Here is a 15,962-nt window from a genome sequence, read left to right on the forward strand (position 1 = left end):
TGGCTTGTTACTACTTTAGAGAAGCAATACCAGTAAAAATTAAGTATATTTAACAAAGGCCAAACAAATAGTTCACAACTCAAGGAGAAAAATACCCTAAGACTTGTGGCTTTGGTTTGCATGGAACAGCTCTGTATTTCTAACTAACACGATGATATCATACACACTGAGGACATACCAGTGACTCTAGCTTAGCTTCTCTTCAAAGCAAGAGAGCAGTCTCCCAGAGAGGTTTCTGTGGCCCTAATGAGTACAAGTGGAAAACGTAAAAAGGATACCTTTCTAGCAATAAAGCCAATGTAATTCTGGCTTTATCACTAACAGTAAAGTCAGCAGGAGCAGGGAAGTGATTGTCCCTAGTGAGGTCCAGTTCTGTATTCAGTTTTTAGTCCCTCAGTAAAAGAAAGACACTGAGGTCCTGAAGCATATCCAGAGAAGAGCAACAAAGCTGCAAAGGATCTGGAGCATAAGTGTTATGGGGAACAGCTGGGGGAACTGGGATTGTTGAGCCTGGATAAGAGGAGGATCAGTGGAGACTTCACCACTCTCTATGACTCTCTGAAAGGAGACTGTGGGGAGGTGGGGGTCAGCCTCTGCTCTCAGGCAATGGCAACAGGATGAGAAGCAATGTCCTTAAGCTGTGCCAGGAGAGGTTCATGTTGGATCACGGAGAACATTTCTTCTCAGAAATAATGATGAGATGCTGGCACAGGCAGTCCAGGGAAGTGGCAGAGTCACAGTCCCCAGAGGCGTTCAAGAAAAGTATGAATGTGGTACATGGTTCAGTGGACATGATGGCAATGAGTTACCTTATCGATCTTTTCCAGCCTTATTGGTTCTATGATTCAGTGATTCAGATTAGGTAAACACAAGACTTGGTGCATTTTTAGGAGGAATAGGCAATAATTCATCTCACCTAATTTCCAATACTGAGAAGTGTCTGCTTGAGCTAATTATCTAATTCCTCTTTTAAGAATCTATTAATGCTGTCCCCTTGAGAAGATAAGTAAGCACCTACGTTTGTACCTTGTGTTATCTCGGGAATAGATTCTTAATGGCTCATGAAAGGACCCCAGACAGTAAGGCAATTTGGAGAGCTTTATTCTGAAAATCAGAGAATTTGCTCCTCTTCATTGAGGCTTGATTTGTTCAGAATTATTATCATTTTATTTCCCAACATTTTTTTTTTCTTTCCCTTCTTTTGGTAGAATTTTACTGATTTTAAGGATGAAATCAAGCACATTTGTTAGAAATTTGCTGATGTGATAGGTATCTCTTCTGATAGGTGCAATTGTTTTATTTTGTTCCCAAAATATTAATTAAGTTGTAAATGATAATTGAAAAAAAAACCACATTTCATTTCAGAGCAGGAAACCAGATGTTTCTGTAAGATAAATGATTTTTTTTTAATTTTTTTTTTTTTTTTACTTTTTAAAAAAATATCTGGTTAACAGTTTTCATGCCTACTAGCTTGATGTAAAAGAGTTAAGGGGTGTATCTTAGCACCTCAAAGAACCTTGAGAATAAAATAAGTTGGAGGGAACTAAGATAGAGGATTGTGAAAAGCTGAGGTTGACCAAGGAAAACTGGTGTCAGAAAGAAGTAATGTGTTTCATTGCCTTGTAATTCTTTTTGACTGATACAGCCAGAGCAGGACATAGGACTGCGTATATAGTGTTTAGATTACCAGTAAATGCTTGACAGAGTGCCACATTAAGAGTTTATAGCTATGGTGCTGAGCTGTGAGTGCATGTGTGGTTCATCAGACTCTGAAACTAGTCAAAAATGAGGAACAAACAAACAAAATAAAAGCCGTGACGAAGGAAAGGCAACTTAAAACATTAGGCATAAAGAAATTAAGCATTCTGGCCTCTGTCTTTCCTTCCTGTGAGTGACACGGAGTTAATGCCTGGTGGAGTCAATACTTTTAAGTCAGCAAGTATCTTTAACCTTGAAAAAGGGAGCAGTGGGGGGACAGGACCACCCAATCTTAAAACAACTGACTTTGAAATTTGCTGCAGATGAATAAAGAATCATATGTCTCAGTGCAAAGAATACAAAAGAGATATATTTGCAGTGCTGCAGCAAAAGCTATACTTTAAGATTAAGGTCTCTAGCAGAGACTGGATCATTTGCAATGCAGCCATGTAGCTGAGCATTTCGCAGTGGCTTTGATTTCCATACTTACAATTCCAGCGTAAGCCTGATAGGTAGTAGAGAAAATTCTCAGAAGGAACTTCCACCTACTCCTGTCTCAAAACACTTTTTGACACTTCCAATAATAAATTAGTTTTATGATGTGTATTTTTCCTCATCTGTAGCCTGAACAAGGTTTCTAAAGATTTAACCTGAATGACAAATTGTAAAATGTATTAAAGAACTAGTTATTCATTTGATTAAGCAAGTTAAATAAAAAGTAAAGTTTTCTAATCAGCATTTGAATGTGATTGTTTGTGGTTAAAACAGTCTGACGATATTGCTAAAAGTTTTGCACACATTTTGTCTTTTTGTCATTTCATTCCTACAAGTTGCTGCAGGTTATATGATTGCTTCAAAATGAAGTCATAAGAGCACAAAACCACACACGAATAATAATTAAATCTTTAAAAAGCACTAGCTTAGTCAAGAGCATATCTGCACAGTTCTCACTAAATGTTTCTAGTTCCACTTTTTCCCTCCAAAAACAACTGAACACACAGGACTGAACATTTACAGCCATGCCTATATCTCAGTAATGTCACTTCAATTGCAATATTGTCTCCTAACAAAAAGATTATTATGAATTTGTTCCTTTCCTTTCCCTTTCCCTTTACCTTTACCTTTCCTTTTCCCTTTCCTTTCCTTTACCTCTCCTCTCCTCTCATCTCCAGTTGCCCTGCCTCTTCCCTTCCCTTTTCTTCTCTTTTCTTCTTTTTTCTTTCACTTTTCTACACAGAAGATCACAATCCTGTGTTTGCAATAAGTAAATATGATCACTCAATAATATACAAAAATAACATCAATATACAGAAGAAAACAGCTCCCTGGAAACCCACAGCTGCTGAATTTTCCCTTTCTGATTAACTACGTTCTATGTTTTTCTCTTAATTTAAAGAAACAGAATACTCGTAAAACTTATGAAGATATATATTTAATACAAGTAGTTTCCTCAGCTTGAGTGCTGTATTGAAAAGACAGCAATGAAACCAATGAGAAGAATCCCACCATTATGCTCAATAAGTGTTTGCAGCAATGTAAAACAACCTCTCTTCAAACTGGGTGAATGCCAGCTCCTATAAGCTATTAACTGTGCAGCTTTAACAAAACAATATTAAACATGACAAGAACTCATCTGAGAGCTCTAGCAAAAGAGAAGGGTCTGTCTTAGTTGTCCTCCCGCTGAACTTATAGCTTAAGCAAACAGAAAATGTTGTTAACTTGCAGCTACAAGGGTTCCAATTTATTGTCAGAGGAAATACTTTGAGACTGCTGTCACTTTCTCAGCATTAAAAAAAATCATAATTCCAAGTTTAGTTCTAACATGTATACTGATGCCTGCTTCCTGTAAGAAGCTGGCAAATTCAGTATTCTCTGTACTGGAAATCAAGAAGGAACACTTCATTTCAGTCTTATCTCCTTGAGTTCAACGATCCCTGACTTCTATGGAGGAGGGCTGAGTGCTGCTTAAGCATTTCATTTAAAAATAGCTTCCATGTTTTTATTACAAACATTTGCGATGAACAAGTAATTATTTATATATTGAGTTTTCAGCTGTCAGCCCACCTTATTATTCCCGTGAATAAGCGTTTAAGGAAGTTTTCAGCACTTAGTATGGAATTAATTGCATGATAAACAATATGATGGCAACTTGAATGTGAGGTTTTAAAATCTTTGCAGATCCCTGGCTCTGTTAAGTTCTTCAGAGGAGTGTGGCTGAAGGCTCTTGGTCCCTTAATTGTTCAGATAAACACAATATACTTTTTCCTGAACAAGGCATAGATTAGGTGTAGAATTCTGCTGGCCTGAAATCTGCTGTAGTATACTGAAATGAAAGGATTCTGAACAACCTGGTCCACCCCTTAAATGTGACATATGGTACAGTGCAGTACAGTATTTGCAGCAAGAAGCTTTGTGGTTCAGCGGTACCATTTAAAATTGATCTGCACTGCTTTCCTTCTCCCCATCAGGACTTGGTGGTAAATTGATACTGGGTTCATGTGCACTCCTGCCCTGAGCCCATAATGAATTCCTTGTCTTGCCAACCAGTACTGATCTGCAGTCCAAATAGGATTTCCATATTTGCCTTCTTGCTAGTTGAAACCTTCAGCTAAGCTTCGTGCCAGCCAAGCTGCCCACAGAATTGTTTATAGAGAAAGTAAACAAACACAAAAAATGTTTAGGCTGTTTGATTCTGGAATAAGGATGTACCAATTTTGGAAGATGAAAGTAAAAATCCAGGCATTTATTTTAATGAACTTGTCCATTAGTGAGCCTCCTGATTAGCAAAAAATAACCCCGTTTATGTGGATATCCAGTCCTCTAAAAGCATGTTTTGGCTTACTGGGCACTTGGCATATTGCACTTTAAGTATGTTGTTTTGGACCAGTGACAATTCTTCCCGCAGCCCAAAAGAAAGATGCACTTAGAGGAAATGTTGGCGAAGAACCAGCTCCTACAAAGAAATGGTAATTTATTGTCAGAGACAACACAACCCTATTCTCATTTCCTGGTAAATGAAAGTGTTCTTGCTGTGACCTGTGAACATATTATGCAGTCTTCTTCAATTCTATTGGATGCAAGACTAACTTGCACTTGATAAAAATGCAGCATGGGGGGAACATGGCAGTGGTTCACTCATTCCCCTTGCTCCCATATGTGTACAGATGCAAGTAAGAGTGGGTAGTCTGGGAATTATTTTACTGTAATGATTATTTTCCCCTTTTTATTTTACAAACCTTTTTCTTGCCTTTCAATTTTTAATGTAATTTCTGAGCTTTCCCACTATATCTTGCAATCAATTTGGCCTTTAGACAAGAACAAAATAAGAACGGAAGCAGAACAAAAAATAACTGTAGATACTTCATTGTGTTGTATGGTCTATGTATACAGATACTGTGTACAAACCTCTCTTAGTAGATCTGTTCCCTAGAGTAACAAATGCTTTCTATTTTAATTTGTGAAGGTAAATCACAAGGTTGTTTTATGTATTTGTGACTCGCCTAAGCAGAAATACCTTTTTTTGCTGCATCAAGTGTTTGTAAAGGAATTCTTCCAGGCTTTGCATGTGACAGTCCACCTTCCTTTGGGAAATTCCCAGTTCACAGAATTGCAGAACTGTAGGTGTTGGAAGGGTCCTCTAGGAGAATTGAGTACAACATCTCTGCTAAAGCAGGTTCCCTAGAGCAGGTCATACTGGTAGTTGTCCAGATGGGTCAGTTGCTCTGAATCAGAGTAACTATGTTGATTTTGGTGCAGATCCACCATCTTCTCTGAGTGAAGGATATGTTCTGTCAGTTTCAAAACATCTTTTTGTAATTTAAATAGTATATGTACTACAGCTTTTTTAGATTAATCTTTTATACTCAAAATCAATGTAATTCTTATATGCAATAGTCTTTCTTGAAATATATGTGGTGTCCTTAACAAATTGTACCTTCTTGAACACTTTTTAGACTGTGCCAAATGAAGTAAAAAGGTGAAAATTAAATGTCAGACTGACTGTTGTGCAGCACAATGCTGCTGAATGAGTATATTCTTTTTAGTATATTGGACCCATATATACCAACAATAAGACTTTTATCTGGAGTGATATTCAGAAGCCTGCTGAGTATGGCAAAGAAACGTGTATGGATATAAAAATTCCACTCAAATTTGTGCTTCTTGTAGCTTAAATTCCTTTATTACCTGGGTTGTATGGAATGAAGAATTGCTGTGAGAAGTAGTCCCAAAATAAATACATGGTCTTTCAAATAGCCTTGGGATTTCCAGAACAATGGGAGAAAACTTTTGTGGATTAAGACCCACATTAAGGCATTCATGAAGTAGGCTTTTGTTTGTTTGTTTGTTTGTTTTTCTTTTTTCTTTTTTCTTTCAATATGGTGCAAAGATTTATTTATGAAATGGGACTTTTAAAAGCCCTGTTTCAAAGTGTGACATAATGGGATGCGGAAAGGCTGAAAAATCTGTTTCATTTGTGCTGTGCTTTAGCAAGTTAATTCTTGTAGAAAAAAATAAGGTTTTTTGTCCAACTGAGAATGTGTGTGTGCATACAATATTTCACAACAAACAAACAAACAAATAAATAAATAGATAAAGACTAAAGCATTAACATGTTGTAAAATGAAAGAATGATTTTTGTGAAACAAAAAAGTGAGAGTGGTCTCTCTTCTCTAGATCTCTTTTATAGTTTTACAGGAGTCTGCTTTTTGCTTGCAGGTGATTTTTTTTTGCTTGTATATGTTAGGATTTGTTGTTGTTATTGTTGTGTTGGTTGGTATTGGTTTTATTTTGTTTTATTTATTTGGGGATTTTTTGTTTGTTTGTTCCTCTGTTTATTGGCAGGCTCTCAAAGGAACTGGAAATCAAACACATTTTTCACAAGGAAGGACAGATATTATGGCTACATTATAATGCAATTTCTTATAAAACCTCTTTTAAACTCTCATTTTCCTATGCATTGAAAGACTGATATAATTGGAGTTTTCTTTGATGGGAATACTTGGATTGGGATACAAACTAGTAAATATTTCTTTGTTGCTTTTGAAATGCTGTCTCATTTGATCAACTAATCAGAAAAGCTAGATATGTACTATGCCTTGAACCTCAAACTGCATTGACTCACAGAGATATCAGTTTAGTGCATCTCCAGAAACAGGTGTAAATCACCATATGGTATTTTTGATCAGAGCTTTGTCTTTGATGGGAAACTTTGTGGTTCTTCAGAATCTACATAAGAATTTCAGAGTACAAATGCACCAGTAATAATATGTTTCAAAATCTAGAAGTCATTATAAAAACCACAAAATTTACTCAAAAAGAAAATTCTATATGCATAATAGGGAAAGACGTGCTCTGACAGATAACCTTTGTTCAATTTTCTGCTTTTCCAAGCATGACTTGGGGAAATCTAGTATACTTTCAATGACACGAGTAAAATTTTATAGAAGTACTAAGGACAGTCAAGACATCTGCAATTATCTCAAGTTCCACATCACTGGAGTAGCAGGAGTAGCAGGAAAGCAGAGTAAAAGCTCAGTTTAATACTTCCAATCACACCGTTGAGCTGAATTTAGTGATACCATTCCTGTTATTTTTTATTGTTCGTTTCAAGGAAGTAAACTTAGAGCTTATAACCCTTGTATTTTTTTTTAAATAAGATTAGTAAAGTATCTGTCAGGTGTGCAATGTAACCTAATAGTATTCTCTTTTATTTATTAAGATATTTTACAATATTCATAAAGTCAAAAATACTTTACAGTTCAGACCTTAGGATATCCATTTTCATGCAGACTGCCACAGAAATCAGCATCAGTCTGTAAGAAAAGATACTGACACACTAGAACTTTGCATATGCCTCAGTGAGCATGAACAGTGGGCAGCTGTAGTGAGTCCAAGAAATAGTCTTAATCTGTATCTAATCTGAAAATTTAATCAAGTTTGAGAGTTATTCTTAGCATCGGAGCTGCTGTCATCAAACCGCTCCAGTCTCACAGTGATAAGAGCACTACCACTATATATTTTGGCTAGGAGATTTGGGTAATAGATTTTATCTGAGATATTTCTTAATGTTTTTTCTGTATATTATGTGAAAAAGCAAATAAATTAGACATTAAGGATTTTGCTTAATGGTTCTGGTTTGAGACAGCACAGCCCTTAATTTTCTTCATGCATTAAACTCTTTGTGGTCCCAGAATTATCCTACATATTTCCAGGCAAAGTTTTTGATTCTTTTGCTACTTGTTCTTCCTCTGAGTTCTCTTGTTTGAAAAAATAAAGCAAAAGACATTTTCTCATGCAAACTCATTTCCTCAACGATGCTCAGTGATAGAGCAATTCTCTTTACTTCTTAATATTAGAATAGTGAGACATGATGCAGAGTGACAACTATAAAACCTATGTATAGATATTTTGTTTTGCTGTCTCCATCTCAGCTCTGAAAATCTCCAGCTCGTGTTGTCAGGTCCTGTGAGTTAGAAGTACTCACATCCCTACTCCTGAACAAATTCATCATGTTCAGTCAAGCCAAAGGTACGATTGGATGAACATAACTCAGTGTTTGAGTGTATTTTTCATTTAAGGAAAGCTATGTGTAGAATGAGATGTCTTGGTGTGTGCATGTGTTCATTTACAAGAGAGAAAGAAGGTAGGCTACTGTGCAAATGCACTGAATGAAGTAAAAGTATTGATTATACGTATTGCGCACACTCTAAATTACAAATCCTGAAATCAGAGATCTGAGTGGGATTAAGCTGGAAAAAGAACAGATGGGACTGTAGATGTGACTGCCAGAGGCTTGAGCAGAAGGCAGTGAAAAAATAATTCTATTTTTCCCCTAAATTGAGAAAGCTAAACTGGTAATCAGCTGTAGATTTTTGGGCTGACTTGGAGAAAATGGTTGACTAAACTAAATCCAAAAGAACAAAGTACTACTCCGGAATTTTTTTATTTTTTTTTTTCCAGAACTATCTGTGTTTTTTTTGTGGTTTTGTTTGTTTGTTTGTTTTCTGTTGTTTTTTTGTTTGTTTTTCTGTTCAGTTCAAACCATAGTGACCATTTATATTGTTTTGTTTTTGTATCTCTTATTGGGTTGAATGTATATTTTATAAACAAGGAAAAAGAGTTCAATTTATAGCACATATGGAAGGATTATTTAAATATGAAAGGCTGAAAGGCTGATTAAATCTCAGCTATTCAAATTTCATTACTGGTTTTGCTGAAAATCTGTTGCATGTTGAAAAATGATAGCAACAAAAGTGCTGGAGTTGTAATATATCTCATGTTACAATCAGTGCAGTTTGTCTTGTTTGAATGTCACCATACCTTTAAATATTGGCAAAAGGTCTCAGTGTACAGAATAAAGTATGACTGAAAAGTGATTTTTTTTCTCCACTGTTTTTTACTTAGTCTCTACCAATCTTCCCAGTCAAATCCAATTGACTTTTGCAAGGAAGGCTTCTTATTCTTGAAAGAGTACCTTTCAGATTTTTTCTGCAACATCTGAAAGACAAGTTGACATCTGTTAACAAATGAATGGAATGGCTTTAAATAAAATAATAATAATAATAATGTTTTAAAATTACTTTTCGGGAAACAAATTAATTAGGGGATCAAATTGCCACACTTGTAAAATGGAGTTCATTAAGAAGAACTTTGGGATCACGGGAGCTCACTTTGACATGTTCTCAGACATTGAGACAGAGAGGAAAATAGAAAGGCCCTCTGGAGTGGGGACGTGAGCAAAATCTTTTGACATTAGATAATCCTGACCATCTCCTGGGATATCTGCAATAGCATATGCTGCTGGTATACACATCTCTACATAACTTTTAAAATCCATAATACCATTCTACTAGTCTTCTCAAAGTTACACATCTCTTTCCAGATATATCTTAAGACTGAACGCTCTCATCAGCCCAACAACAGCCACTGACTTAGTTGTCAGTACTCCACCCTGCATGTCACTGCCCAAACCCAAGATTTAAGCAAGAGCAATGCCACACAAGCTGGACATAATGTGCATTTCAGTATTCATCTTGTTTTAACTCTAGGAATGCAAGAAAATAGCTAGCTTGGAAAACAAGTCACTATTGTAATCACATCTGATTTCTCTGTCAGTATAAGAGTTGCAGCTGCTACAAGTTGTTGGCTACAAGCTGACAACCTTAAGTAGCCAGTTGAGACATCATCTACTGAGTTCCGGGTACTGTACAAATGTTGTTTATATCAGAAAACTTTGAAGGACCTGTTAATGCCAGTATTGCTTGAATTCAATGACGAAACTTTGTCAGCTGTTGTGACAGTTCAGTGAAGATAAAGAGGACTTTAAAAGCTTGTAGTACAAAGGAGCATCCTTTTTGGTGAAAATAATGAATGGATACCTCGCTTGGCTAAGAAACAGAGAAAAGATGAATCACTTCTCAATATTGCAGGATATCACAATGTCATTTTGGCCAAGCTGTCTTTGAAGGATGCCCACATTCTGATTTTAAGAGCAATAAAAAAAAATATGGAACAGTGGCCAAAAGTTTGAAATCAGGAGTCTAAAGCTAAGAGTTCTAATCCATAAGAAGATATCTAAATAATGACAGAGTCAATTTTGTGATTTTTTCAGCAGAAATCACAATCAGAAGTCCATTTGTCCAGTTTTGTTTGATGTTATGTGAAAGAGGTCAAATGGATGCCACATGAAAGCATCATTTAATTCTATACACATAATGAGAAGATGCCTACAGCATCTGCAATGCCGCAGTTGAGACATGATTTTTTATGTAGACAATATTCATGGGAAAATGCACATCATGTTATTACTATAGTGTAGTAAGCTTATTACTCAAGTCTCAGGGAAAGAATAATACAAGAATCTCATTCATCATTAATGGACCTCATTGCCACCCTTTTTCTCCTCAGTAAATATATATATATATATGATTATACCTATTCCAAAGAAAAGCTCATTGAACAAAATTTAAGCAGACTCAACACTTCTCTAGCTATATTACTATTTGCAAAGTGAAATTTTTCATAGAACTATAATTCCCAGATCAAAATGTATTTAAAATAAAGAGATGTCATCAATGTACAAAGGTTATTGCACATTCCCTCTTACTGAGATAAGCTCATCCAGCTTACAGTGGACTTAACATTAATTGTTTTCATCATGATCCTATGATCTAAAAAGCAGTGCACTTTTACCTCCTTCTCTTATTCAGTTTATCATTAGAAAAATAGAGCTAATTTTTTACTGCAGACCATTTCAAGCAAGATTCCAATCGTTCTTTCATTGGTGAAAATGTTTTCTGCTGCTTCTGATTTAGTAATGGTTTCAGTGAATAAGAGAGAAATTTCTGTTATGATCTCAGTCTGAGAAGATTGGCATTCTCATAAATTTATTAAACTGGAATGGACATGAGCTTTAACTGAGGTTGCGTTATAAAAAATAAAAACCTGATTCTCTTGAAATCTCTTTTTACATTTTTATTTTTCTTATCACTTTGGGCTGTCACATTGTCCCAGTCACATATAAGGACATTATTGTACTCAGTCCATTGGGCTTACAGTCTATTTCCACTGGAACACTGGAACACAGTCTTTAACATGCTTTTGCATAGGTAGCCCTTATTCCAAGAGCTGATTAACTTATTTACAGTACAAAAGAAATTCCTGAATAACTCTTGTACAAAACTTATTTTTTGTTCTTAAATCTGAGGCCCGATTGACAGAGTAATGAGAAAAAAATAACAGAATCAGCTACTTTCATTTTATTTTGCTCAATTATTATGTTCAGTTCTCCAACAATTATTTTCTTGGTCACATCTTTCCTGACAAAGTGACAAATACTTTCTTCCTTTTGTTGTTGTTGTCTCTGTTTGTTTTGTTTTATCTGTATAAACACTATTGCTAAAGGAATCTACAGATTGGATTCACATCACTCTTGCCAGATTAATAGTGTTATGAATACTAGGTACTCCACCAGGCTCCTCATTAACCAGTGAATGAAAATAGGTGACATGAATTTTTATGTTTCTGACTAGACACTAATTTTTATCTGTCAGCAGACAAGTAGGATAAATCCCACCTTGTAAGCTTAACTGAGGTTGCAGAAAATGCAAGCACTGAAGTATATATGATCTCAAATAGCATTGCTAATGTAGTCTGTTGATCTGAGTCATGCTGCCCTGACCACGACTAATGACACAATGTTGGCTTGTCCTCCCATCACCTAAATGAGTTATAAATAAGGTTCTTATCTTGTGTTTCTGAGCAAATACTACATACAGTTCACATCCTAGTTTTACTAACTTCTGGAGACCCAATCTGGGCTGTCTAACAGTTCTGTTTTGCACATCTGAACTTTCTGGTCTTACAACCTCAATTAAAAATTCACTGAGCTCTAAATGCTACTAAATTAATCAGAATATAAATATGAATAAATATTGGCTCATGCATAGACAGATGCTGCTTTGTGAGATAATGTCCTTCATGAAGAGATGAATTAATGCAAGTTTCTTCCTTCCAAAATTATTCATATGCTCTTTATCTTTCTTGCAGGTACCATTAATTTTAATTAAGAGAATTGTAAGGGCAAAAAGTGAGATGAAGACCACAATGGTAATGCTCTATCACTGTCATCCCAGCCAATGTATAGACCCATCTGAGTATGCCCACTGGCCAAGAAAAATGATCAATGTACTTGGTCAGATATATGTGTTATTTGCAAAGAAAACCAATTCAGACTGTACTGATAGCTAATGGAACACAGCTGGTCTAGAGCCAGCCCTTGCATTTTAGCAGGAAGTATCTTGTTCTGCTTGAAGCAGAACAGATTTATCAAAGTCCACAACTAATGACAGGATAGAATTTGGATTCATACTCTGTCTCAGCATGCTTAGTGCTTGTCAAAGATATGCCTGGCAGTAGAGAATGACTGGGAATTGTTGCAAAATCACAGTATTGTAGGGGATGGAAGGGATCTCTGGAGGTCCTTTGGTCCAAACCCCTGCTAAAGAAAATTCCTTGTAGTAGGTCGCACAAGCAGGAGTCCAGGAGAGTTACGAATATCTACAGAGAAGGAGACTCCACGACCTCTGGAATGTCTGTTCCACAGAAAAGCCACCTTCAAAGTAAGTAAGCTTTTCCTCATGCTAAAATGGAACTTACTATGCTTCAGTTTGTGCCCATTGCCACTTGCCTTGGTGCTGGGCACTGCTGGAAAGTTCCCAACCCCCAGATTAACTTGTTTTAACTTGTTTTCTGATGAGAAAGTAAAAGAGATTATTATAGCTATTCATGATTTTGAAAATCTTGTCTGGAGCTGAAAAGTAAATTGGAAGGGAAAAAAAAAAAAAAAAAAAAAAAAAAAAAAAAAAAAAAAAAAAAGACTAAAAACTCAGCCCCAAAATAGATAGATGATGTGTTATAGGGATTGGGTCATATACTCATCTGCAGAGCACCCTGAAGTCAGCAGAACTGTAACCATTTGTCCCAGTTTGTGTATCTGATCCTATCATGTCAGCACACAAAATGTGGAGACAGCATTGCTGAGATCAGCAGCAGTTTTATTCATCTAAGCAGCATGCCACCATATCCCAGAATGTTCCATGAGCACAATTAGCAGGTTGGACTTTAAAATCAGCGTGTCTGTGACAAGTGCCCCTTCACGGGGTGCAAACTGTTCTCTATCTTTGAACTTTTCTGCTGCTTTTTCTTTTGCAGAGGAAGAGTCCTCCTCACTGTGTCACTTAGTGGCAAACTGCTGCTACCAAAAGCACGGAAGGTTTTTAGTGCCTCATTGCTGGGATTTGGGTTTTCTTGATGTTCATCTCAAATGTAAAATATATCTGAATCATAATCACAGGAAGATTAAAGATTTCAGCAGGGAAAAAAATGGTATTTTGTCATTCTGTCATTTGAAATTGTTTTATGTTTCATAATGCAAAGTAAAAATATAAAGGGATCATCGCCTAGGTGATAAACTGCCAGTTTCCAGACAAATATTTTAACTGATTTACTTCAGCTTTCCTCTAGGGGTGTTACATTTTACGTGTTGCATTTCTTTCTCAAGTGATAAAAGACAATCATAGAATCACAGAATCATAATCACCAAGATTGGAAAAGAAAGACCTCCAAGATCTCCTACCTCCACTATTTCCCACTAAACCAAGTCCTTCAGTACAACAGCTGAAGGCTTCTTGAACACCTCCAGGGATGGTCCAACTCGCACGATACTATGATACTATGATACTATGATACTCAAGTACATCTGTGGGCAGATGGTCCAAGTATCTTCACTTTGGTATGAGCTGATCAAGTCTGCAGAAGACCAAAATGACAAAACAACTTCTAAAAATATTAAACTTCTTAGTGTCCAGTTCCAAAAATTTTGCAAAGTTTCCTAATATCATATCAGGTTAATATTCTTAAACAACAACAACAACAACAACAACAACAACAACAACAAAAATAGACAAATGTGTTATTAAAGTACAGGAAAAGGTATAAAATATATTTCATTTAAATGTATCATTATTTGATTGAAAATAAATATGTCACAAAGTTTTTAACTCCATTGACTTGTTTAATTCCAGTTTTATCATTTATGTGAATATCCTCAGGAGCTTTCTAAAATATAGGGCTGAAAGAGAAGGAGTTTAAAGAAGTCTACAAATGGATTTTCAATACATGTAAAAGATACATAATGGAAATACATGGAAATATACATTTGAGTTTCAGAAGCTGCAATGAATCTTTCGTTAATCTACTTTGAGGAGTGATGCACTAAAGCTCTAGTTGATTTTTTTTTTTCTTTTTTTGCAAATATTTTATGACATGTGTCATGAAAGTGAAAATAATCAAAAATAAAACAGCTGCAGATACACAGCACTATGGTCCCAGAAACATTCTTATAGCTCCCTTCCAAGTATAACTGCCAAAACTTTGGGAGAGCTTAAGATGCCAGCTCTTTCTTCTGAACTGCATTGTAGTTTGTGTTTGCTTTACATCTTTCTGCATCTTTTCATAAGCTTAGGCTATAACTTTCTGAGGAAATGTATGTCTAGGACTATACCAGGATTGTATATATATACATATATATTGGATAGTCCTAGAATGATTCTAGACCTAGAGTATGGTCTTAGTGTAGTCCTAGAGTACTGAGCAGTATGACAATACAAATAAATAATGGTAATTATCACATGATATGATCACATACATGTTTCAAGATTTTATGTAGACATTATGAGAAATTGTCTTTATGCAATAACATTTTATATCATTGAACATCATCCAAAAGCTGAATAATTAAGCCAGTCACTTCAAATTAAAATGGAAATGAACCAGGCATACTCCTAGACCATTTGACTTAATAGAGTTACATGACTTGGTTTCAGTTCTATTAGAATATCAGTTAAATCTCAGAATGAAGATGAGTTCAGAAAAATTGTAGAAAAATAGAAAAAACTAGATTTGAGTCTTGTTGGATACGTTTGGTTAATCTGAACAAATTTGACCATCTTGTCCAGGTATCAGCTGTGACTGAAACATGTCATCTATGTAGCTGAGTAAAATTCAAGGGAAATCCCAGTAGAACTGATTTGACTAACCAGGTTGTTCATTTCCAAATCACTTCTATGGGAACTGGGCATCCCAATCCATTCAGCACCTTTGAGAATTGTTACAGGTCTATTTGAACATCCTCAGGCTACCACAAAATCTAAAGTCTCTGTTTTCCTAATTAGTTTCATCAAGACAAAGATAAAATAGTTGCTGCTACTTCAGTATTCCTCAGGGACTAGAATTTGATAACTAGGGGTTGGTAATGAATTTCTATTTAACTTTCAGATTTTGTTAATAATAGTATATGACTTGTCCCACTATGTAGTTAATTAGCAAATGCAGCTTCTATAAAATGATAGCTTACAAAACTGGATCTATCTTTGGATTGCTAAACATTTTTTGCATTTTCACCTGTAATTACCTGCTAGTAATAGTAATAATAGTAAGAATAATAATGACAGTTATTGTTATGGTCTGCTTCAACAAATGAATTTTAAGTCACAGATGCATTTTTTTTATTCAAGATTTTCCTTCTTCTGAGACATAATATACACATATTTACATTTACATAGAGGAAAAAAAAAAAAGTAGAAATATGCATGCATATATGATCATTTTATTTTCTTGATTAAAAGAATAAATTTATTTATCAAGGCAACATATTTTATTTTCATTGCCTTCTACAATGCTCCCTGGAAAAAAGACCAGGCCTT

Source organism: Excalfactoria chinensis, chromosome 3 (assembly GCF_039878825.1).
Source record: "Excalfactoria chinensis isolate bCotChi1 chromosome 3, bCotChi1.hap2, whole genome shotgun sequence".
NCBI classification, from domain to species: domain Eukaryota; kingdom Metazoa; phylum Chordata; class Aves; order Galliformes; family Phasianidae; genus Excalfactoria; species Excalfactoria chinensis.